The sequence below is a fragment of the Falco punctatus genome (genome assembly GCF_963210335.1).
Source record: "Falco punctatus genome assembly, chromosome: 2".
Classification (NCBI taxonomy): domain Eukaryota; kingdom Metazoa; phylum Chordata; class Aves; order Falconiformes; family Falconidae; genus Falco; species Falco punctatus.
Window position 1 is genome coordinate 14138359 of NC_137581.1, and position 23468 is coordinate 14161826.

Below are 23468 nucleotides of genomic sequence, written 5' to 3' on the forward strand. Positions count from 1 at the left end.
CAGGGAGAGACTGAAGAATCTTGGGCTATTTATTCAAGGAAGACAAAAAATAAAGGAGGACATGATATAGGTATAAAAAAACTGCAGGTAGGCTAGCAAAAGTGGTACAAAGTTTTCTATTTATTCTTTCTGATGATGAAGAAGAAAGAAGCACTGCACTTAGTACAGCTATCTCTTATTTCTTCCCCTTTTTTAATGCAGACAATAATTACCAGGGAGAACAATTTCTGCAATCCAAAGAGCTCTGTAGCAATAAAAAACAAAATCTTAACGCCTATAAATTATTTACACATCACAATTTCAACCACATAGTGGTAACTGACAAGAATCGAGAAAAATTGGAGTCTCCCAGATATGATAACACCAGGCTGCATTCTGGACAAGATCTGTGGTTTTATGTTGTCTATTAGCTTGCTAAGTCACTGAGCAATTTCAGAAAAACCCTGTAATAGACAATTAGAGGCTAATTGCCACCAGGAAAGGTCTCCTTTCTAACTCAAGTTCAATTTTAACTCCTGAATTAGGTTTCTGCTCCTTTCAAAAATGTTAAATACTGATATAATTATTCTTCTTCTAGTTAATGTACATTCCTCGCCTTCTTTTGAATCCCACTAATCTCTTGTCCTCTTGCTATCCTGTGGTAATGAGCTCCACAGTCATGTTTTAGGCGAGGACAATAATTCGTTTCATTTTGAATTTTTTTCTATTTTGTTGTACCTTTCCTCATTTCTGCTCTGCAGTATAAGGTGCTTTTCATTTCTTTAACAAATTACTACATCACATATTTGTCTCACTTATTTGTCTTAATACATTTTTTAAAGGAAACATATCCAAAACTCTTAATCTGTGGATCTTGTGTCTCACTTGCTCTAAACTTTCTGGAATAAAGTATAAATTTTAATACATAGCTGAAAGTCTGGTTTAATATGGAAATCTGTATGTTGCAGCTGATTACTAAAAAATCCTTCCAAACGTGTCTGCTTGTAATTCTTTAAATGTACTTTCTATAATCATGGTAAAAGTAGAACAAATAATATATGTACAAGTTTTAAGAGAGTGTTGCATCAGGGTATTAGAAAAATGGCTATTACTTCTTCTGGGCATTTCTTTGTTTCATAAGTTCCTTCCAGGAAAGAAGCTTTCATTTAGTTTTCATTTATTTTCCCATAAAAATCTTTAAGTAGCAGGGTTAGTTGCAAAAATTATAATGAAACAGTTTTTAACCAGTTGTACTTAAAATCTGAAATATTTCACAGTAACAGTCCTCTTCAGGCAAAGCACCAGCAGAATTCAGGTTTTATTTCCTGCCTGCTTCCTCAGCAGCCCACTGAAAGCACTGTTTTGCTTGTAGTACAGAGACTTGGTTTCCAGTTTTTTCTGGATCTGGGACTTTGGACAGAGAATTGTAAAAAATTAAGACATTATTGTAATATGAGAAGGACATTAAGAAAAAAAAAACAAAGACTAGTCTACATGAAAGATGTTTCTTTTTGTCACAATAGCACAACTCAGTGTATCTGCTCAGGCTTAGTGGAGTAGTCCCTTAGACTAGATACAAAAAGCCTTTAGATTTCAACCTACTGATACTTATACTGCAACGGCTTTCATATCTCTGTACCATTTTACATTCTTGATAAAGAAAAACAAAGAGGGAAGAACGTTTTGTGGAATCAGGTGTGTCTGATCAGAAAAATCTCCTAGCTTCTGCCAAAAAAGAATTGCAGTATTGTTCTAAAACAGAATCTGATTTTTTTTAGTATGTATTTATTGCACAGTTTCATTCTATGGATTATTATCTCATGTTTTCAAATACAGCACAATAGGAAACCTATCATAGAATCACTTAGGTTGGAAAAGACCTTTGAGATTAAGTCCAACCATTAATACAGGACTGTCAAGTCCATCAGTAAACTATGTTGTTAAGCACTGCATCTATATGCGTTTTTAAACACCTCCAGGGGTGGTGATTCCACCACCTCCCTGGGCAGCCTGTTCCAATGCTTCAACACCCTTTTTAGTGAAGGAATTTTTCCTAATATCCAATCTAAATCTCCCCTGGCACAAAATCAGGCTGTTTCCACTTATTCTGTCCCTTGTTATCTGGGAGAAGAGACCGACCCCCACCTGCCTACAGCCTCCTGTCAGGTTGTAGAGAGTGATAAGATCCCCCCTGAGTCTCCTCCTCTCCAGAATAAGCAACGCCAGTTCCCTCACCAGCTCCTCATTAGACTTGTGCTCCAGACCCTTCACCGGCTTCCTTTGCCCTTCCCTGCACACGCACAAGCACCTCTACATCCCCCTTGCAGTGAGGGGCCCAAAAGTAAGTACAATATTCAAGGTGCGGCCTCACCAGTGCAGAGTACAGGGGACGATCACTGCCCTTGTCCTGCTGGCCACTCTGTTTCTGATACAAGCCAGATGCTACTGGCCACCTTGGCCACCTGGGCACACTGGGGGCTCATGTTCAGCTGGCTCTTGACCAGCACCCCCAGCTCCTTTTCCTACAGGCAGCTTTCCAGCCACTCTTCCCCAGGTCTGTAGCATTGCATGGGGTTGTTGTGACCCAAGTGCAGGACCCGGCACTGAGCCTTGTTGAACCTCATACAATTATCATCAGCCCATCAATCCAGTCTGTTCAGACCCCTCTGTAGAGCCTTTCTACCCTCAAGGAGATCAACACTCCTGCTCAACTTGGTATCACCTGCAAAATTACTGAGCGTGCACTCAACCCATTGTCCAGATTGTCAATAAAGATATTAAGCAGGACGGGCACCAATACTGAACCCTGGGGAACACTTGTTACCAGCCGCCAGCTGGATGTAACTCCATTCACCACCGCTCTTAGGGCTCAGCCACCCAGCCAGCTGTTTATGCAGCGCAGAGTACACCCATCTAAGCCCTGAGCAGCCAGTTTCTCCAGATTATCCTCAGCCCTCCTTTTGTTTCTAATGTATTTATAAAAACATTTTTTGTTATTTTTTTCAGCAGTGGCCAGCCTGAGTTCTAGCTGGGCTTTCACCTCTCCTATCTTCTCCCTGCATAACCTTATGACATTCTTACAGTCCCCCAGAGTTGCCTGCCCCTTCTTCCAAAGGTGGTAAATTCTCCTTTTTTCCCTGAGTTCCAGCCAAATCTCTGTTCAGCCAGGCCGGTCTTCTCCCCTGCCAGCTCATCTTTCAGCACAAGGGGACACCCTGCTCCTGTGCCTTTCAGACTTCCTTCCTGAAGAATGCCCAGCCTTCCTGGGCCCCTTGGCCCTTCAGAACTACCTCCTCAGAGACTCTGTCAACCAAGGTCTTAAAGAGGCCAGCATCAGCCCTCCAGAAATCCAAAGCAGCAGTTCTGCTGATCCCCCTCCTTATTTCTCCAAGAATTGAAAACTATCGTTTTGTGATCACTATGCCCAAGATGTCTTCTAACCACCACATCACCCATCAGTCCTTCCCTGTTTGCAAACAGCAGGTCCAGCAGGGCGTCTCCCTGGCTGGCTCACTGACCAGCTGTACCAGGAAGTTATCTCCCATACACTCTGGGAACCTCCTAGACTGTTTCCTGTCCACTGTGCTGTATTTCCCACTGACATCTGGTAAGTTGAAGTCCCCCACAAGAACAGGGGCTAGCAATCTTGAGACTTCTCCCAGCTGCTTGTAAAACATTTCATCTGCCTCTTCATCCTTGTTGGGTGGTGTATAAGAGACTGCCACCAGCATATCTGCCTTGTTGGTTCTCCCCCTGATTCCTACCCAAACCTTACCAAATCAATGTTCAGGTTCCAGCACAATGGACCTGTATACAATTTAATGGTTCCAGATACTTTGAAAATAGTAATTACCTGTTGTTCTGATTGGTTCCAGATCTTCACACTGTAATATTAAAAATTTGGGAATGTCATAATATATTATAACCTATCACAGATTTACTGTACTGTAACAAAGGGCATGGAGAACTCTATCTTTGAGAGAAATGTGGCATTTCCTTTTAAAATCTATAAGAAATAGTGATGAATAAACAGAAGAAGATTTAAGACAAATATGTGAAAAAGAAGCTATGTGTTTGTTATTGATGGAAAGCTTATTCCTGCCCAATAAATTGTAAAAATTGTTCAAGAATAGTTCATGTTTGAAAAAATATGACCTCCTGTAATACTGCCACAGTCAAATAGACCTTTAGCGAACTTCTGAGCAAATAATCATCATGTGAGTTGAAACTGCCTACGGTCAGTTTTAACTGACGCACCCAATTTCTCTAGGATTTCAAGTGAGGTTAGAGGAATAAATTCAGAATACAAATACTGTAACTGATACATATCAGCTAGTCATCTGTCTCCCCTGTCCCCCCTCCCTTCTCTCTATCTCTTTATTCTTTTGCTTATTTTGAATGTACATATTTAGGTTGCTTGCGGCAGGTTTCTAGGCAAAGAAGAAACTCTTGGTGGGAGAATGTATTCATCAATTAATTGTAGTAGGAATACTACATGGTACCTCTTCTTGAATTCAAAGGCAAGAAAGTCATTATCTGTGAGGAAAAAAAGTAAAAATATGCTGAGCATGCCTCTCAGTGTTAATTATCTTGCTTACATCTACAACCTTGCACATTTGTATGCTCACCTTGTCATTCTGCAGAATCTGAACCCCAGATATTGAACAGCAGGTGCATGGGAAAAGTGTAAAAGAAAGTTAAATCAAAGGTAGGACTGAACGTCTTGTAGTGATGGCACTAGGGAAACAGGAGATCTAAAGTCAGTTCTTGGTTTGGTTGTGTGTGTGCACTGAAGAGCAAGTCACACTTCCTGCTAACCTTTGTCCCTATCCATAAACCATATAAGATATTTTATTCAACTTATTTTTTGTCAGTTTTTCATTTAGTCTACAAACTTTTTTGGGGGGAGATATGTGTCTTACTGGAGGCTTATGTGGAACTGAGCACAAAGGGACCTGTCAGCTGAAAATTCTCAGCTCTACCAGAATACTGGAAACCAATAAGAGGCAAAGCTGAATAGAGATGATCTTATTTCAAGTAGCAAGTACAGACAGGTATAATATTACTGAATTTAAACGGGCGACTGAAGGGAGAATAGCAATCAAGACAACAGTAACCATTTTCCATCATTCAGAGACCTTTAAAACAGAGAAAGTGAAAGAAAGATCTTACAGCTATTACATATTTCTGACTTTATTTCCTAAGCCTGAAAGTCAGTAATTAATGAAATACACTTTGGTTGTATTTATGTGATGTAGTTCACCTTCTCAAGTTTCTTGATTTTATTTTTCTATAAGTGTTTGTGTATATATATACACTCGCGTACATAAATACATATAAATTTATACTATATATATACATAGTATATATACATACATATTTCATACTGAAGCATGTTTAAGAGCCTACTGTATAGAACAATAAACTTTTCCTTTTAATTTCTTAATAAGGAGTCATTAGATGTGGTGTGATTAAAGTGGTTGATCTGGACAGACTGCCTGCCGTTGCTTTATGTGCTGAATCGTCAGCAAATTCACAACAGCATTTGAGTCCCATTTCAGTTGGACAAAGCTTTAGCCTGATTCATTATGAAAGCAAGCCACGGTGTGTTAGGAGTAGCTTAAAAATGCCAAATGCTGGTTTCCTTTGTAGGTGATAAAAGTCAAAGAATGGACAAAACTATCCAGGGCTTTCTTAGAAAAGGAGAAAATAGGGCAGCACAATACCACCTCACAACAAGTTGTTATTCAGTAGGCAGCTTGATGAGGGCAGCTTCATAGGTAGTTTAGGGTTAATGATGTTTAATTGTTATATGACTACAGCTGCCTTTAAATTTTGCAAGGTACCTAAAAGGTAATTTTGACATAAAAATATATAGCTCTTATAAAAACAATCTGTAAAAAAGGGATAAATTTAATTCTATATTTAACTTCTTGGTAAGAACTCTGAAATTTTCAGATAAAAAGTGCATCTAAGCTTTGATTTTTGTAATTCAATATTTGGAAGTAGTAAGGTAATGACTCGATTAATAAAATTAATGTTGACTTGGCAGCAATGTTCTGATTGCCTTCTTATTTGGTTTCTTTTTCTACTTCTTTTTCTGGTTCAAGGAAGCTCAGGACTATATCTGAGGTAAACCCAAGACTTAGCACAGACAAACCCCAAGTATTTCTAATCTGAAGCCAGTACCAGTGTTGGGATTGGATTTGTAGTTTCTGTTTGTGACCTCTGATTGATTTTGGTCAGTCACTTCAGCTAGTGCAGCTGTAATACGCTCATCTTGTAAACAGCAGTCTATATGCTTAACGTGGCACATGAGAATTCATTTTTATGCCTACTTCAGCCTATTCAGGTCTGTGAGAATAAACACATGAATAGCACTTGCAGGAGAAAAATTTATGTACCATAAAGCACTGAAAGTTAATTAACATTCAGATCTGTTTGAAAAAAAAAAATACAATTACCATAGTACCCCATTCTGCTAAAGCTCTCCATTAGGGTTTAAGCAGGTTTTACAGCTTTTGTGCTATACCTTGGTAGCTTGAACAAGATATCCTGACTATCTGAATTACTGACAGAAAGTGAACTGCATGTCCCCAAAGGTCATCCTGCCTATTGCTGTGGTTTTGTTTTTTTAAAAAAATTCTTCTCAATTTTGTCTAGTTTTTTTGAGCAAATCTTGTGAAATCCCCATGTAGACCTGTTTTTGAAGTACAATCCACAGTACTGAGTTGTGAATAATGCATTGTGCTTTGCACAGGCAGGTCCATAAAAACATGCTTTAAACAAATAAATCATTCAGGTCAAACCAAAACAAGATATTCCATTTTTTCAAATACTTTTTGCTTTATATAAAAATGGAAGAAAAGAAAACTTTGAAACAAAGGTAATGTCTCCTTGAAAATTTGCAACATTTTTACCTTTTCACGTTTTCATCTTTTTTTTTTCTTCTAATTTAAACAGTTCTGCAAACACAGACACATATTTGTAATTTTGTTGTTGTTGCCAAATCACTGATTTTTACTGGATATTTTTTTCTTCAACTCTAAAATTCTTGTTTTATTTTTACCAGAATGGAAAATTTTTGCTTAATCAACTTGAAATTCTCCTTCTTCTCTTCCCATATGCTTTGGTATGATTCTATACTCTAAGATAAAACTTTATTAGAAATACTCTATGATTAAAATCATAATGAAATCAGAAGTATATTTACCCCCTTAGTACTTCATTCTTCCCAATATACTTTTCAAAAGTTTCAATTTTAATTTTTAAAGACAGTGAGGGGTATTTTCCTAGACGAGGTAGGTTTTCTATCCTGATAAAACAACAGTTATGGCACACACCTCAGCTCAGGTGTTATTCTGGAAGTTTTAATAAATTATGAAAACAGTCCCATCCCTTGATCCAAGCTGGGTAGCACCTGGAATAAAGGTTTTACAGTGGAGCAATACTTGATGTAGCTCTATGCAGGTGTTCCCCAAAAATCTCTAAGACAGCAGAACTTGCCATTTGTTACTGAAAACTAGAGACTTTCAAATCGTGGACTCTGGCAAGGTAACAATTTAGGATCCCACTGCCCACTATCAGCCAAATAGATTTGCAGTGTACTCTCAAAAGCTTTTTTTTTTTTTTTTTTTTTAATGTTAATCACCTCATTCTTTCATAAACACAAAAAAACATTGAGTTGAAAAAGGATGATAGAAAGCCTAAAAAGAGTTTGACAGTTTAACAGAAGCCTTAGAAGAAAGTCACAGGATAATTTAATAGTTGTTTTCTTTAAAAGACTATGTAGAACATGTCCGTTACTCTATATTTTAAACACTGAATGAGCTTTTTTTCTCTCTTGAAAGGCTCTGTCTGAGAACTTCCAGGTTTGAAATATTGCAAGGCAAAAAAGAATGCAGCTGATAGTAAACCTCAAAACTTCATCATCTATCAAGGATACTCTGTCTGGAAGATAAGACAAAGGTCCACAAAATTATATCCTGTCGAGCAGTTAAGTTCAAATCTGTCAATCCTAAAAATAATCAGGGAAAATATCTGTAAAGCTTTTGATGAAGAAGTCACAGGAAGTGTTTGTGAATTTATTCAATAGTGCCTAATGGAAAAAGCAGAAAATGGTGAATTCTCAAAATTTTGGCATGTAAAACACCTTAACAGGCAGTTAAAAGAGCAAGGTATAAAAAAATCTATATTAGAAGTAGATATGATATGTTTTTCACTGAATCTGAAATCACTATAGACATCAGATATTTGGCCATTGTGCAGAAGACTGATGTGCAGGGGAGGGGGAGGATAGAGAATTGCACCCAAGTGAGGAGGGAAGGAGTACAAGTGTCCTGTGGTCTAAGCACTGCCTGTAACATGAGAGAAACGTGCAGCCACCCTGCTTCAGAACAGGAAAGGACTTTAACATGGGGTTTCCACATCCGTACTTAGTAGCTCAAGCAGCTAGATGCCTGTAAAAGTACGATAATCTTGTCTTTTTCAAATGGCTTATAGTCTTTCCATGTTCTAAGTCTCCAAGTCTGAAAATATTACAGAAGGATGGGTTTTGGCTTTGAGAGTGGGGGTGGGTTTGTTTGGGTTATTTCATTTCATTTTTCAATCATTGAGCAAAGCCAACTTTCTGCCAAGAATGTGAATAAAGGAACTCCTGAAAGCCTGAAGCAACCACTGGAAAAAATGAAGTCATGTAAGTGTAGGGAAAAAATTAAGCTTATCTGTTTAGCCTCATTCCTAAGGTAATCACGGTGGGTAGAAATCATGGATACAGACAAGCTGTCTCAGCCACTGACAGCTCTCTGAAAATAATATAACAGTAACACTAATTTAGGTAGTACTGATCCCCTTAGACACAACTGGTCTGTGCTGGGTTGAAAATGGAGATTTTATCCTGGCTGTGACACAGCTGCAAGGGGTAGGGAACAGCAGAGAATTACAGAAAGCAGGAGCGGGCTGAGGAGTGGAATAGGGCAGAGCTAGAGCCAAGTGTGTGGTGGTGATCACCGAATAAATAAACCCAAATAGCTTGCTAAATTTTCACCCCAGCAATCAATTTAAGTCACCATCTGAAAACAGAAGGGGAGGGGGCAGAGTGCAAAGGAGAAAGGCAGGAAGGAAGGAATGAAAGAGAAAGTCTTCTATTTCTCTGTCTTTCCTGGGACCTTTGTGGAGTCTTCTCTGCAGTCAACACTGCATGGACATAGCATTCACTACACCAGATCAAGGACCAGTCTTACATTCTATGTTAGAAAGGGACCAATCCTAAATACATTGTAGAAAGGAAGCAGGGGATTAAATTACATCTCCAAAGGTCTCATTTTATCTCTCCATGCCTCTGCTGCGATACTATTTTCATCATCTAAAGCCAACATCCTCCCAGAAAAATAAAGAGGTTAAAACCTAAGATGGTTATATAAATTGAATTTTTATGCTCTCCCATCATGAATGCTGTGATTATAACATGCATTTCAGTCATATTATTACACTTTTTCCTTTTTAAAAGAATGCTGATGATTTTCAGCATACAGCTATGTGAACTGTGCCTAGAAAAAGAAATCATATCACAAAATTTGTAATACGACTGCTGATAACACTGAATTTACAGAATACCTGTCATACTGCAAAAGGGACATACATCTCTCTGACACCTAATCCTGTGAGCAATTGAAGTGGGCAACAATGTCCATGTCTCGTCATTCTTTTCAAACTCACTATAATTTTCTGACATCCCATGGAGAGTTTTCCATGACGTCTCGGACACAGGCACAGGCCTGGTACAGTATTGCTTTATTCAGGCAGCATCTGAAACATCTGTCTAAAGCTCCACTGTCATTTTTCAGTATATACTTTTCTCAGGAAATATTCTTATGCCTTTTAGAGTAGAAGACAGGAGCATTATCAGGTATGTGAAAAGAACAATTTCAGAAAGCCAAATCAGAAAGGGAGTCTAAGAATCTATTAATAAAAGGCTCTGCCCATTCTACAAGGGAAGAGGATGCAAAATCTGCTGGACAATTTGACAGCTAGAGGAATCTTGCTAAACCAGAAAGAGGTTTAGCAAGAACTGCTAGGTTCTTGACTACAGTTTTTGAAAGTGTGCTTAGAGGAGCTCATTGACATTAGTACGATGCCTGATATCTTTAGAACAAAGGTGCTATGTCAGCATAAAGTATCATTAACAGCATTTTATATTCTTTAGTTTCAGTGATGGAGCTGTTCCTTTCCGAGCAGAGGATCCTTTATACAATTACCACCTGGAAGGTATTCATCACAGATGTCCTTTGTCTACACAGCATATGTTCAGGACAGCCATGCCTGTATTCATAAGCATACACCCTTAAACCCACACATTTCATGTTCCACTGATGTCTGCAATAATGCTGCATTCACTGCAGGTGACATCATGGCCTTGACAAGAACTCATAGAGAAATGATGTTTCTATTTAATAATGCTGTTCAGCTAAAAAAAAAAAAAAAAAAGCCATAGCAAAGCTTCAGGGCTCTTTTCCAAGTGTGTCTCAGGGCTAGCTTCCATGCAAAGTTAGGAAAGAAAGCAAACTTCCAGATTCTGAATATTTTAAATAGCTGCTTTTTGACTGCTCAGTTCAGCTTTATGCAAAACCTTCTTTATGGACATTATCAGTCTGGGGGAGAAGTATGGGGAGAAAGGAAGGAAATCTTGATACTTTTCCCTAGGCACGTAACGCTTAAAATATGGTTGTCTCATAAAAAAAAAAATGTGAGGGGTTTTTCCTATTTTTTTGCTATGGTTTCATCCTCTAAGGTAAATTAAAATACCATGGCTGTCTGAAGTTCTCTGAATTCTCTGTTTTGGACTGTTGCACCAAGTTTCTCTTTCCCTGTTCTCCTGTTCATAATGCACCTGGTTCTTCCTCTGCCCTATATCTCTGACTTTGTCCCCAATTTATTATACATTAGAACCCCAAATTCTCCACTAACTGGAGACTGGAAGAAAGCTGACATTATTTAATGCCTGATTTTTTTAACTCAGGCTGAAAAATAAATATTACAGATTATGTTTGGCTGGTTGAAAAATGAACAAGCGTACTGAGAATAGTCCTAAACTAATGTTTTGTGCAACCATGACTGACTGTGAAGGTTTTGTACCTGATTTCCCTTCATACTAGCAGACCCACAGACCCCTTGTTTGGCTCTTGGACAGATCCACCTATCTGCATCAATCTCCTTTGTATTCATACACTTCCTGAGATATTTTGTGTGTGTGTAATTTGTGTATGTAAATGTCCTTTCAACAGGATAAATCAAGGCATACCTTATTAAAGTTTCTGCTCTTATTCACTTGGCACACAGAAATGTTAAAATCTCACATGTTCTGTTAATGCTGAGGGTGCTAAAGAACACCTGACACTATGCTATCAAGTAAAACAGGAGTAGGTAAGGGATTTTCCATCCTCTGGAAGATTCTGACATTTCAAAACCTTGATTAGTGTGCAGTGGAATGGTCTACAGACTTCATTAAGTTTTCACAAAAAATTAAACCCTCTAGAATAAATTCTTCAATTCCAGAATTTGACTTTTCTATACATTATACATATGTGTACATATATGCATAAGCATATATGCAGGTATGAATCCTAAAGCACTGTTGAGGTGAAAGCGAAGAATGCTGGATAATTGTTTCTTCTCCCTTCTCTCCAGTCTGTAAGTTTTGTTTGCTTGCTTTTTGTGCTAATATCAACATCTATCAGTTTGAAACCAGCCAAAAAAACCAAACAACCCAACCACCCCACCCCCCGCCAAAAAAAAAAAACAAAACAAAAAAAACAAACAACCAACTAAAACCCAAAGCCAAATTGAGGCAAAAAGGTCTGTGCTGTAGAGCAGGAAGTTTTTTCTTTGTTTTAAATTTGAAAGAGAAAACGAAATGAACAAAAATGTACTTTTAGTGCTTTAAGCTTTTCTAATAAAAGAAGCTATGCTCTGAAGAGTTGATTTAGAGCATAAATCTTTCTGAAAATGGCTTAGATTGCAGGTGAAAAAATTTCTAACACCTCATATTTTGAGGGCAAACTATAAGTAACCTCTGGAGTCTTAGTCAGCACCAAGCCATTTGCCACAGCAAGGACAAGCCAGCACCTGCAGTCCTCTGCTCCTGTAAAATGCCTCCAGAACTGTCAGTGCTCCCTTTGGCCACTTGTAAACTGACCCGCAGGTGTAAGCTGGAGCGCCTTCTCATCCCCAAAACACAGAGACACAAGGTATGATCAACACTCATCTGACCTACATGCCTGAATTTTCATTTCAATGAAAATCACGTGGCAGGGAAGGAGAAGAGGGCAACTACCAACATGGCACTCCTGGAGCCCCAGTTTGTTACGTATTCTTTTTGTACTCCTGGGAAAAAGAATCACAAATTCATAACTTGGTGTCATAAACACAGGCAGTGAATGCACACACACACACACAATTTTTTGCTCCTCTTTGAGACATATCTCTCATCTTTGGTCCAAATGTCAATACTAAATTGCACTATTAAGTCTTCAGTTCAGTACAATTCATAGAAGGGGTGTGGGAGGAAGCAAGCAAAACAATCAAAACAAAAAAAACACCCCTATTTTACCGTGAGGGTCATGAAACAATAAAACAGGTTTTCAGAGATGTTCTGAAGCTTTCATCCTTGGATGTATTCAAACCCAGCTGGACATAGCCCTGGGCAGCCTGCACTAGAAGACCCTGCTTTGAACAGGGGATTGGACTAGATCTTCAGAGATGCCTTCCAGCCTCAGTCCATGATTTTGTGGTCCTGTAAATATCCTGCTATCATCTAATGATCAGAGTGAAAACCATCTTTTTCAGATCCCCAGTGATTCAAAGATATGTAAGCGGAATAATTTCTGGATGTGCACCCATTATCTAGAACAGATGCTTCAGGTACTCAGTATGTTTTAGGATTGGACCTTCTGATCTTCATTTTGCAATTGTGTTTCTTAAAATAAATGCAGGAGGTAGAAAGACTCATGTTCTTCTTCTACTTTCTCTGCTGATAATAGTAACTTCTCAGAAAGAAGCCCTTCTGACAAATCTGAATGAAAAATATACATGTTGTACCCACGGGTCTATCATCAGTAATTCAAACACATATTTTTGTAATAAAACATAATAATTTGAGCACACAAAATTATTTTCCTTGGTCAAGGGAGAAAAAAAAAAAAAAAGAAAAATGTTCTAACACACTATTGACTAAAGGATTCATGTTTTGAGCCAGCTTTGGTACCCATGACTGTCTTCCACTGAAAGCAGGGGTCAAATAAAATAATGTAGTTGAGTGACAAGCTGAACCAAAGTGTTATGTGTCTCAGGTTAACAACTGGACCACTAACAGCTAACTCCACCTACCTCACTAGGGTTAACATAGTGGTCTTTGTGCCCTACTTATTCGTTTGTTTATTCAGGTTTTTGTACTCTGTTGTTTTCATACTTATTATGAAAGTGAGCAATCCTTCTCCCAAAGATTCCTCTCAAAAAATATTGCTGATTTTTCACCAAAAATTTAATAAAGCAAAACTTGAGCAAACAGAATGTGAGAAATGTACACACCCTTGTACAACTTATTCCTGGGGAAGAATGATACCATCTTGTGAGAGTCTTGCTCATTTTTATAATGCACATTCTGAGTTTCTTCATATGAACACGCAACTGTTGGAAAGACACTGGGCACACATACAAGTACTTATAGATCCATCATGCATCTTGTCTTTAGTTCTTGTTTTCATACCATTTTAAAGCAGCACTTGATTTCACCAAATTTCACATAATTCACCACAAGTTTTTTCTCTTCCATAGTTCTATGGAACAATGGAGGAGTTGTTGTTACCCTTTCAGTTTTCCAGACAAATCCCTTAAAGCTGCATTGAGTGCCTTAATCTGAGAAGATGCAGAATGCTTCTGGTAATAACTACACAGTTTACCCCTCTATTAGGTACCATAAAGATGCCAGTGATCTTCAGTCCCTTTCAGACCTTTGATCATTGAGCAATACTAAGACCTATTGCTCTTTACCCTTATAACACTGAACACCTTATTGCTACATGAATGAAACTTGAAGTAACATTGAGTCCTTTAGAAAGCCAGAGCTCTTTCTTGGAAGCACTATAGAAATTCTCTGCAACTAAAGTCGGGTAAAAATGAGGAAAACTGTTCAAATCCAGGTTTCTTAGAAATTTTTTTCCTGTAAACAGTGGGACAAACTCCTTGGCAACAGCCACAGGTGAGGGGCTGAAATCATCAGTCTTACAGACAAACCATGTTAAACAGTTCTGTAGTGATTTAAGGGCTTTAGATAAGTAGCAAGATCAGTACCAGCTGACACGCAGAACTGCAGCTTGTCCAGAGACCTAATTTAAACTGTTTGGATGTGTTGAGCCTGAAAAACATTTTTTCTCAGAGAAGACACTATTGTTCTTGAAGGAATGGAAGATTTTCTCTTATTGGTAGGAAATGGAAGAAAGGATCAGATTCATTCCAGAAGCTTCCCTTTACTATACTGATCTATTAAATAAAATCAAAAGATGGATAACTAAATTACCCCTGCCCTTTTCAACCCAGTAACAGATGTTTTCCTTTCAGGGTTTCAGAAAAGACGAGGACACTTAAGAGGTACCATTTGGACAGGTTTAAATTTAGAAATCTTAAGTTTGATATTATGAGTGCCTCAGAGTGGTGATAGATTTATTCTTATTTCTTGGGTATATCAACTTTGCAATAAGCTCCTTTCACCTCAAAAAAAAAAGTGGTAGATGGTGTCCATAAATTCTCTGTACAATTACAGGAGAAAGATGGAGTTGTCCAGGGCATTTCGTCATTTCTCATTTTCTCTCTATGTAAAAAACCTAAGGAGATGTAAGATCTAACTGAACATCCACACGGGAGAATTAGTGGAACAGATCCCTCTCTGCACATATATATACTCTCTAAGTAATCAAAGACCAGCTAAATTAAGTAGACCAGTAATGAGTATATGGAGTGGAGTCCTGAAAGAAAGAAGACAGTCTTTAGCAAGAGCAGGCCCATGGAGAGAGAGGAGCCCAGGCTGGAGGAGGTTTCCTGGCAAGACTTGTGACCTCATGGGGGACCCATGTTGGAGCAGTCTGTGCCTGAAGAATTGCACCCCGTGGGAAGGACTCATGTTGGAGAAGCTTGTGGAGGGCTATCTCCTGTGGGAGGGCACCCAGGATGGAGCAGGGGTAGAGTGTGAGAAGCCCTCCCTCTGGAGAGGAAGGAGCAGCAGAGACAGCGTGTGATGGACTGACCGCAGCCCCCATACCCCATCCTGCTGTGCTGCTGGTGGGGAGGAGATAGAGAAAAATAGGAGTAAAGTTAAGCCTGGGAAGAAGGGAGGGGTGGGAAGAAGGTGGTTTTAATATTTGGTTTTATTTCTCATTATCCTACTCTGGTTTGTTTGGTAATAAATAAAATCAGTTTCCCCAAGCTGAGTTTGTTTTGCCCAAAAGAGTAATTGGTGAGTGATCTCCCTGTCCTTATCTCGACACCCAAGCCTTTCATTACATTTTCTTCCCCCCTCTCCAGTTGATGAGTGGGAGCTATAGAGAGGCTTTGGAGGGCACCTGACGCCCATCCAGGGTCAACCCACCACAGTAATAAATTATTATTAAGTGTGTTATGATTCTAAGTGAGAAATAAGTGGCAAGATATGTGATTCTTTAATAGAAGGAAACAGTCTTTAAAGATAAGGGGCAATGGAGAAGATGCACGTAGCAGAGAACACAGCGTGTAACTAGAACTATCAGCTTTCTTCCACAAGTGCCACTGATTCTTTTTCCTTGTAGGCTTCTCTGGAATTTGCCTGTTTGTCTTGTTCTTAATCCCTCAGATGACTGAGGTTCCTACTGATTTTTCAGTTTTGCCTCTTTTCCACTTACCTGTAAGTGGCAGTGGCTATTTCTGAGAGAAAGAATCCGCTCATACAGAAATGTTTGTTGGATGTTGTTTGTATGGGATTCTTCTTTATTTTGTGAATACTTTTATTCCTGAAAGCACTAACAAACAGCCATGAAATTCTCTGCTGAAATCAGTGGTAAAACTCATACTGATTTCAGTGAAGTCATACTTTCCTGTCTTTGGATTACAGTCTTTCATCCATGCAGCAAGTTTAGTCTGAGTAGTCACCATGTGAGCTTCAAACCTTAAGTTTCCATATGTCAGAATCCAACCTCCTGATCTGAACAGAGGGGTGAGCAATGCTGTCTCAGACCTTTTTGGCTGGGTGACTTGAAGAGTCAGAGGCTGCCCATTAACAAGCAGTGATGACGCTGTGGGCACTTGACCGAAGCATTCCTATCCATGTTGCCTGGGCCAGCACTGAGCTTCAGACTCATAAAATCTTATACAGAGGTTGCTGTACTCAAATTCATTTGCTTACTTAGGTGGTCCCATGGAAGACGCTGACACTATTACTGCCTCATAAACATAAAACTAGGGGGAGAAACAAAATCATCAACCCACTGATTGGTCACAGCCCTCTAACAAATCATCATCCGTGACTGGTGGGTGATGTGGAGGTCACAGGATGTCTTGGGCATAGTGATCATGAGATGACAGGGGGTTTGATTCTCAGAGAAATGAGGAGGGTCGGCAGAACTGCTACCTTGGATTTCCAGAGGGCTAATGCTGGCCTGTTTAAGACCTTGGTTGACAGAGTCCCTTGGGAGATAGTTCTGAAGGGCCAAGGGGCCCAGGAAGGCTGGGCATTCTTCAAGAAGGAAGTTTAAAGGCGCAGGAGCAGGGTGTCCCCATGTGCTGAAAGATGAGCTGCCAGGGGAGAAGACCGGCCTGGCTGAACAGAGAGCTTTGTCTGGAACTCGGGTAAAAATGGAGAATTTACCACCTTTGGAAGAAGGGGCAGGCAACTCTGGAGGATTGTAAGGATGTCACGAGGTTATGCAGGGAGAAGGTCAGAGAGGCAAAAGCCCGGTTAGAACTCAGGCTGGCCACTGCTAAAAAAAAAATAACAAAATATAACAAAAAATAGCAAAGAAACAAAAGGATGTCTGAGAATAATCTGCATCCTCTATTGGATGTGATGGGAAATATTGCTGCAAAGGATGAGGAAAAAGCTGAGGTAGCTAATGCTTTCCTTGCCTCAGTCTTTTATAGCAAGACCAGATACTCCCAGGGTACTCAATCATTTCCCCCATCCCATCCCAGTCCCATGTGAGTGTGTCCCCATCTGTCCACCTCCCTGAGCTGGAAGGCAGGGATGAGGAGCAGAATGATGTCCCCACAGTCCAGGAGGAAACCGTCAGTGACCTGCTGCTCCACATAAACATGCACAAGTCTATGGGGCCGGATGGGATCCACCTGAGGGTACTGGGGGAGCTGGCAGAGGAGCTTGCCATGCTCCATTCTTACACTGGGTAAAAATCCGGCTGGACGGCCAAGCCCATAGAGTGGTGACTGGAGTTACATCCAGCTGGCGGCTGGTAACAAGTGGTGTTCCCCAGGGCTCAGTATTGGTGCCCGTCCTGTTTAATATCCTTATTGACGATCTGGACAATGGGTTGAGTGCACGCTCAGTAATTTTTCAGGTGATATCAAGTTGAGCAGGAGTGTTGATCTCCTTGAGGGTAGAAAGGCTCTACAGAGGGGTTTGAACAGACTGGATTGATGGGCTGATGATAATTGTATGAGGTTCAACAAGGCTCAGTGCCGGGTCCTGCACTTGGGTCACAACAACCCCATGCAATGCTACAGACCTGGGGAAGCGCGGCTGGAAAGCTGCCTGTAGGAAAAGGAGCTGGGGGTGCTGGTCAAGAGCCAGCTGAGCATGAGCCAGCAGTGTGCCCAGGTGGCCAAGGCGACCAGTAGCATCTGGCTTGTATCAGAAACAGTGTGGCCAGCAGGACAAGGGCAGTGATCGTCCCCTGTACTCTGCACTGGTGAGGCCGCAGAACTGGGGTTGCTTATTCTGGAGAGGAGGAGACTCAGGGGGGATCTTATCACTCTCTACAACCTGACAGGAGGCTTAGGCAGGTGGGGGTCGGTCTCTTCTCCCAGATAACAAGGGACAGAACAAGAGAAAATGGCCTGATTTTGCACCAGGGGAGGTTTAGTTCGCATATTAGGAAAAATTTCTTCACTGAAGTGTTGTCACTCATTGGAACTGGCTGCCCAGGGAGGTGGTGGAATCACCACTCCTGGAGGTGTTTAAAAAATCTGCAGAGATCAATGTACTTAAGAGAATGGTCCCATTTAGGGAATTTCCCTAATCTGGTCTTTTTCATATGTGTTTTTCAATCGTGTTGTGACTCAGAGGTTGTTGTGAGATCTTTGTTGAGGCAACTGGATTCTGTAGGTCCATTATTCTCAGGGTTCTGCTTTGGTTTAGGTTTTATGCTATTTTATGAGAGTAGGACCTTACTAAAAAGGATGGTTTTGAAAACTGATAAAACCAAGTTGTTTTGTGTGCTGAACTGATAAATACCTTTCAAAAAACAACACAAATGTAAAATCTGTTTAAAAAGATGACAAGCTGAGTCTGGAAGGGAGAGAGGAAAGGAATCAGCTCATAATGCTACACCTGCTTCAGGCTAAAACAGTAAAATTCAATTCATTTTCATACAGCATCTTTCATACAAAGCCTCTCAAAACGCTTTATAGCAAGAGATAAAATTACAAGATAACTTGTTACAGAAGAGGTTATTGCAACTTTCACGCAGACAGGAAAGGAAGGAATCTGTGCACAGAAATGGACTGGGCTAGGGGGAAAAAAAGGATGTAAATTCCAAGGAGGGGAAAAGTAATATCCTCACAAGTGCAACAGAAAGAAGAGATGAATAATAATCATATGAATGAGGATGAACGTAATAATGGGGTTTGGCACAGGGATGGGGATGAGGATGAGGATAAGAATGTTTCCTCCTTGTATAAAAACTTACATCTACTATTTTTATGTAGTAATTAAATTTCATAGCCCTGCAGGATATGTAAATTAGTTTTGCAGACAGAAAAACTTAGCCATAAACAAATGTGTTAAAAGGACTGTCCTAGGAACAGAGGCAGCTTCCTATGCACAGCGGCTGGAGGATGAGAACTGAGACTGCCAACACTTACCAAGACATTAATATAAAAGATGGCTTTGTTAACTAAATTAAATACAGCACTTTCCCATTTTTTGGTGGAATAGTATGTGGTATTTTTCAACAGGTCCATGAATGCTTGAATTCCAGTCTGAATGCTTGAATTATTTATTGAAAGAACAATTTTTGCCTTGTTCTGTCATCTCTGAAGATCACAAAGTAAGTCAGTGTCAGGGACATGGATGTGATTCAGGAGCTGTCCCCAGTGCTGAGCTCCGGGTGCCAGGCAGATGGTACCAATACACAGAAGAAAAGGACAAGAATAGAGGCTGGCCTGGGAAAGCCAACTCCCATCCAGTTTTGACCGTACCGTAGCATACAAGGGCTGTTCGATGATGTGACAGTAGATGGAAGAAGGATTCGCATTCTCTGGGAATGAAAGCAAGGGAAAGGAGTGCTAGTTTTAGAAAACTGTTTTCACAGAGAAGGGAAACAATACAGAAGATCAAAGCAGTGGCAAGGAGCGGATTAGAGAAGTAAACTGTGGAAAATAATGTGAACATAAAATGCTGGAAACAAAGCATGATTTTTTTTAAAATTGTTTACATGGTAAATAATTTTTAAGAGACAGTTAGACACCCAATGCCTGTATAAGCAGACAAGAGATTAGTGCTGTGCCTATGTACTCTCTGCCTTTGGAGGACTAGGAGAGTTTTCATTTTTAATCAGCGTACTTTCCCTGGTATTCGGCTTCCATGTTTTTACTCTATTTTTTCCCCACTCATTCATCTTTGTTTGTACCATAAATAATGCATACATGGCTTGCCATCTAGTAATTCACTGGCATCAGATACATACTTGTAGAAGTGTTACCTTCCAAACATAGTTGTGAATTTTGAAGAATATGGATATTTCCCTGTGATTGAGAAATATGACAGTACTGACAGGATATTCCCAGAACACCCTATACATGGCAGGGTGCTTGGATCACACTTGCCAAGGAAGCAGGCTTAGTGCCAGCATGCTGTATACACTCCCAACTTACTGAACTGCTATCAGCCACCATCCCCATCCTGCAACTGGCAGCCCTGGGGCAGTCCAATGCACCCAGTTACAATTCAGCTGCTTGCCAATATGTCATCCGTTATGTGGCAGAGCTATGGTGGTAGGAATGAGACTGATGAGAACGGAGTTGCATTGTCATCCAAATATTGTCTTCAAATATATTCATATATTTATCAGAAAATATTGATGATAAAGAGTTCTTTATTCACAGTGTATTAAAAACAGAAAGAAAGTAGCATAGATATAACAAATAAGATTTATTATTTCATGTGTTTTATGTCTGTATTCTTTAAAATTCTTTGTATATTTAAAAAATTAACAAAAGATGTTGTAAAATGTCACTTTTTATTATACCATAATGTTTTCAGATATCAGAACAGGCTACAGCTATGCAGAACATAAGAGTACTATCTTATAGACTCATCCATGTAAAGCCCCTACCTTGCCTGTTAGAAATGTCATTAATTATAAAATTATGTAATTATCCCTTAAAAACAGTAAAAATATCTCAGTACCTTACATTTTTTTCTGCAGGTTCCACTTGTAAGAATAAAATTATTTCATTTTAAATACGGTACTCTTCCTTTAGAAGACATATTTTAGACAGGCAGTAATAATTTTCAGCCCTGCTCTTCAAAAGATACAGTAGTGATAGATTAGTGAGTATACTTTCTTTAATCCAGTATGTTTATTTAATTTTTACATTAACTCCGAGGTGACTTTAAATACACTGTTTAAACTTTCTTGTAGGTTAAAAATGAGAGTACATAATGCCTTATGATTTCATAATACTTGTATATTCAGTAGTAGGTTTATGTGATTTAACTTAAATGTCCTCTAGAAATGACCACTGCACCATGTAGTTTGTGTTTTTAATCCATGGGAGCAGTAATAAAATAAACTATAGGTCAATATGAACAAGCAACAGCAGGTATCCCTCAGCATAGTTTGTCTGCAAGCCCCAGCACACAGGTAGCACTACTACAAATCTCAGAATTATAGGCTGTATCATGACTAACCCTCTTACTCCTCACAAAGGAATTGGGGAAAGGAAGCCTTGGGCAAAGTATATTCAGATTCCCCAAAAGAATATTCTATATAGAGGAAGATTTAATCTTCCAGACTCAGTTAGTACATTTATTGCTCCTCATGATGCTCTGTGCAATATGCTCTCTGCGGGTCATGTACAAAGGACCATTTCTGCTGTATTTTCTCATGTTCTCAGACACTCTGTGGCAAGCCTTGTGTCTCAGTCAAAGCTCGGCATTCCTGTTCAAATCCTCAGGTTAGTTTTTGCTTTCCTGGTTGTAGAGGTGAGGATTTTCCAACATTTAAGCCATGCACTGACCTCTGGGAAGGGGATTATTAGCTCCTGAAAGGAAGCATAGGCCTAAGTCATAGTTCCCCTACTAGCAGATAATTGAAATGACATTGACAGGATTTTCATGGCATCTATGGACAGCAAGTGAGGGAATCTGAGGGGAGGAAAAGGGAAAGAGCTGATAGGCTGTACATTGTCTATAAAATTTATAGATTTTTTTACCATAATTTTCCACATTTTTCCATCTGGTACTACCTTGACTGTCTGCAGTTTAAACTCTATTTCAGTTCACTTCATGTTGTTTATGTATCATGGTCTCTTCCATCCCCTACATGTTTTGTTGTTTTTTAATCTTATTTTACCGAGGGTAACTGGATGCCCCTGCAAAACTGTTTTCTAGCATACATACAGAACAGCATCTTCTGAAAGCCACAATGTTGGCAGACACTTCTCCAACCACCATAACACTTAACTGTCCTAAATGCATGCTGGCCAGGTAAGTATCACCTTTTACATTTAAATGTAAACACTTGTCAGCATCTTTCATTGTCCTTCCAGGACTACAACACTTAGGCATATAAAGGTATATTGATAATATATAAATTTCAGTAATTTCAATATTAATTCTGGTTTTGTCTTTGTGTTAGCATAGTGCCTGCCTAACAACGTCTTTAATCATTCAGCTTGTTTTATCAGTACAAGGTAACCATTCATGTGATATAATGCCATGTTTAGCTTCCCTAATCACATACACCTAATTTTTCAGCATTGATTTTTACTCCAGATTATCCATAGAAGGGTTTATACAGCACACATCTCCTACATCTTTCAGCCCAAGAGATGATAACAAAGATAATTCAACTTCATTGCAATAATAACACACTATTTACATTATTAAAAATAAGCAGCTGAATTTCAAGGAGCCTTTTGGATTTGTGGTCTGAGTGCAGGGTTTGGCAGCCAGGCTCACTAAATTGTAAATTGTCTCACACTGAGTGTAGCATCTCTGGGGAAACCTTTTAACTCTCCTGTCATGACACTTCCCTCTGTAAACTTATTTGCTATATCTCTCTCACACAAGTGTCAGGAGAATTAATCCTTGTAAAATTGTAATCAGGATATCACTAAGAAAGATGAGAAAGACTGGGATTTCCAGGGGGTTTGGTGTGATTGCACTGTACTCTGAATGGACAGGACTATGGGTTACACAGTCCCCCACTGTACACAACAGGGTGAAAACAAGGCACCTTAGGAGCATTCACAGCTGCCAAAGTCCCTCGCTTCTCCTCCAATACAGAAAGGGGCAGAGAAGGGCTATAAAATTAATTTCATTTATTGCTGGCTGCACTGGATCTTCTGGAAAACAGAAAGTTTCCCCCCTCCCCGGCCCTTACCTATTCTTACCAAAGTTTCTCGCACCCACTCAAGATACCAAACATGGTAAAATAAATGCGCACAATAGTTCAAGTGGTGCCAAAATTAAATTTCTGAGAAAAGAGGTGAGGACATTTATATGAACGTCCATACTTACACAGTTGTCACTTAACAGATAACAAATGCTTCAAAAGCACCTGAGAAGCAATAACGTGGCAGCAACAGACTTCCACATACATTAATTTACTTTCTGTGATGCAAAACACAAAGTCAGGTTGTGATTGCCACCCCAAAATACCCAACACTATTGACAGCCATACACAATTTAAAAAAAATAGTAGAGTCCCTGTCAAGTCCCCACTCACTAAATGCATTTAATGTTTCTAAAGTAGTGTTATATTGATTTAATGATGCTATTAGTAATATCTGCAGAGAATGCATGAATATAAGCAATTACCATTCGGGATATTCTTTCTCAGTAGAAAAAAACATCTAATTCCACTAATTGCCTCTACTTCTGTTTCTGTTAACTGTACACTGTATACATGTTAATAATGTTATTATCAGCAGCAATGAATTTTAATTAACATTCATGTTAATTAAATAGAATTCAAAACAAACATATTCTGATCTGTTTATTTTATTAA

The 23468-nt window shown here is 39.3% G+C and overlaps 1 protein-coding gene across 1 annotated transcript in view; it reads left to right on the forward strand.

Annotated features, from left to right (window-relative positions):
* Nucleotides 1-23468, forward strand: part of CNTN5 (contactin 5) — a 968197-nt gene that overhangs the window by 231485 nt on the left and 713244 nt on the right. The window contains exon 2 of the mRNA XM_080376471.1: nucleotides 2146-2174. The gene's annotated coding sequence lies outside the window, so the exon portion shown is untranslated. The remainder of the gene's footprint in view (nucleotides 1-2145; nucleotides 2175-23468) is intronic.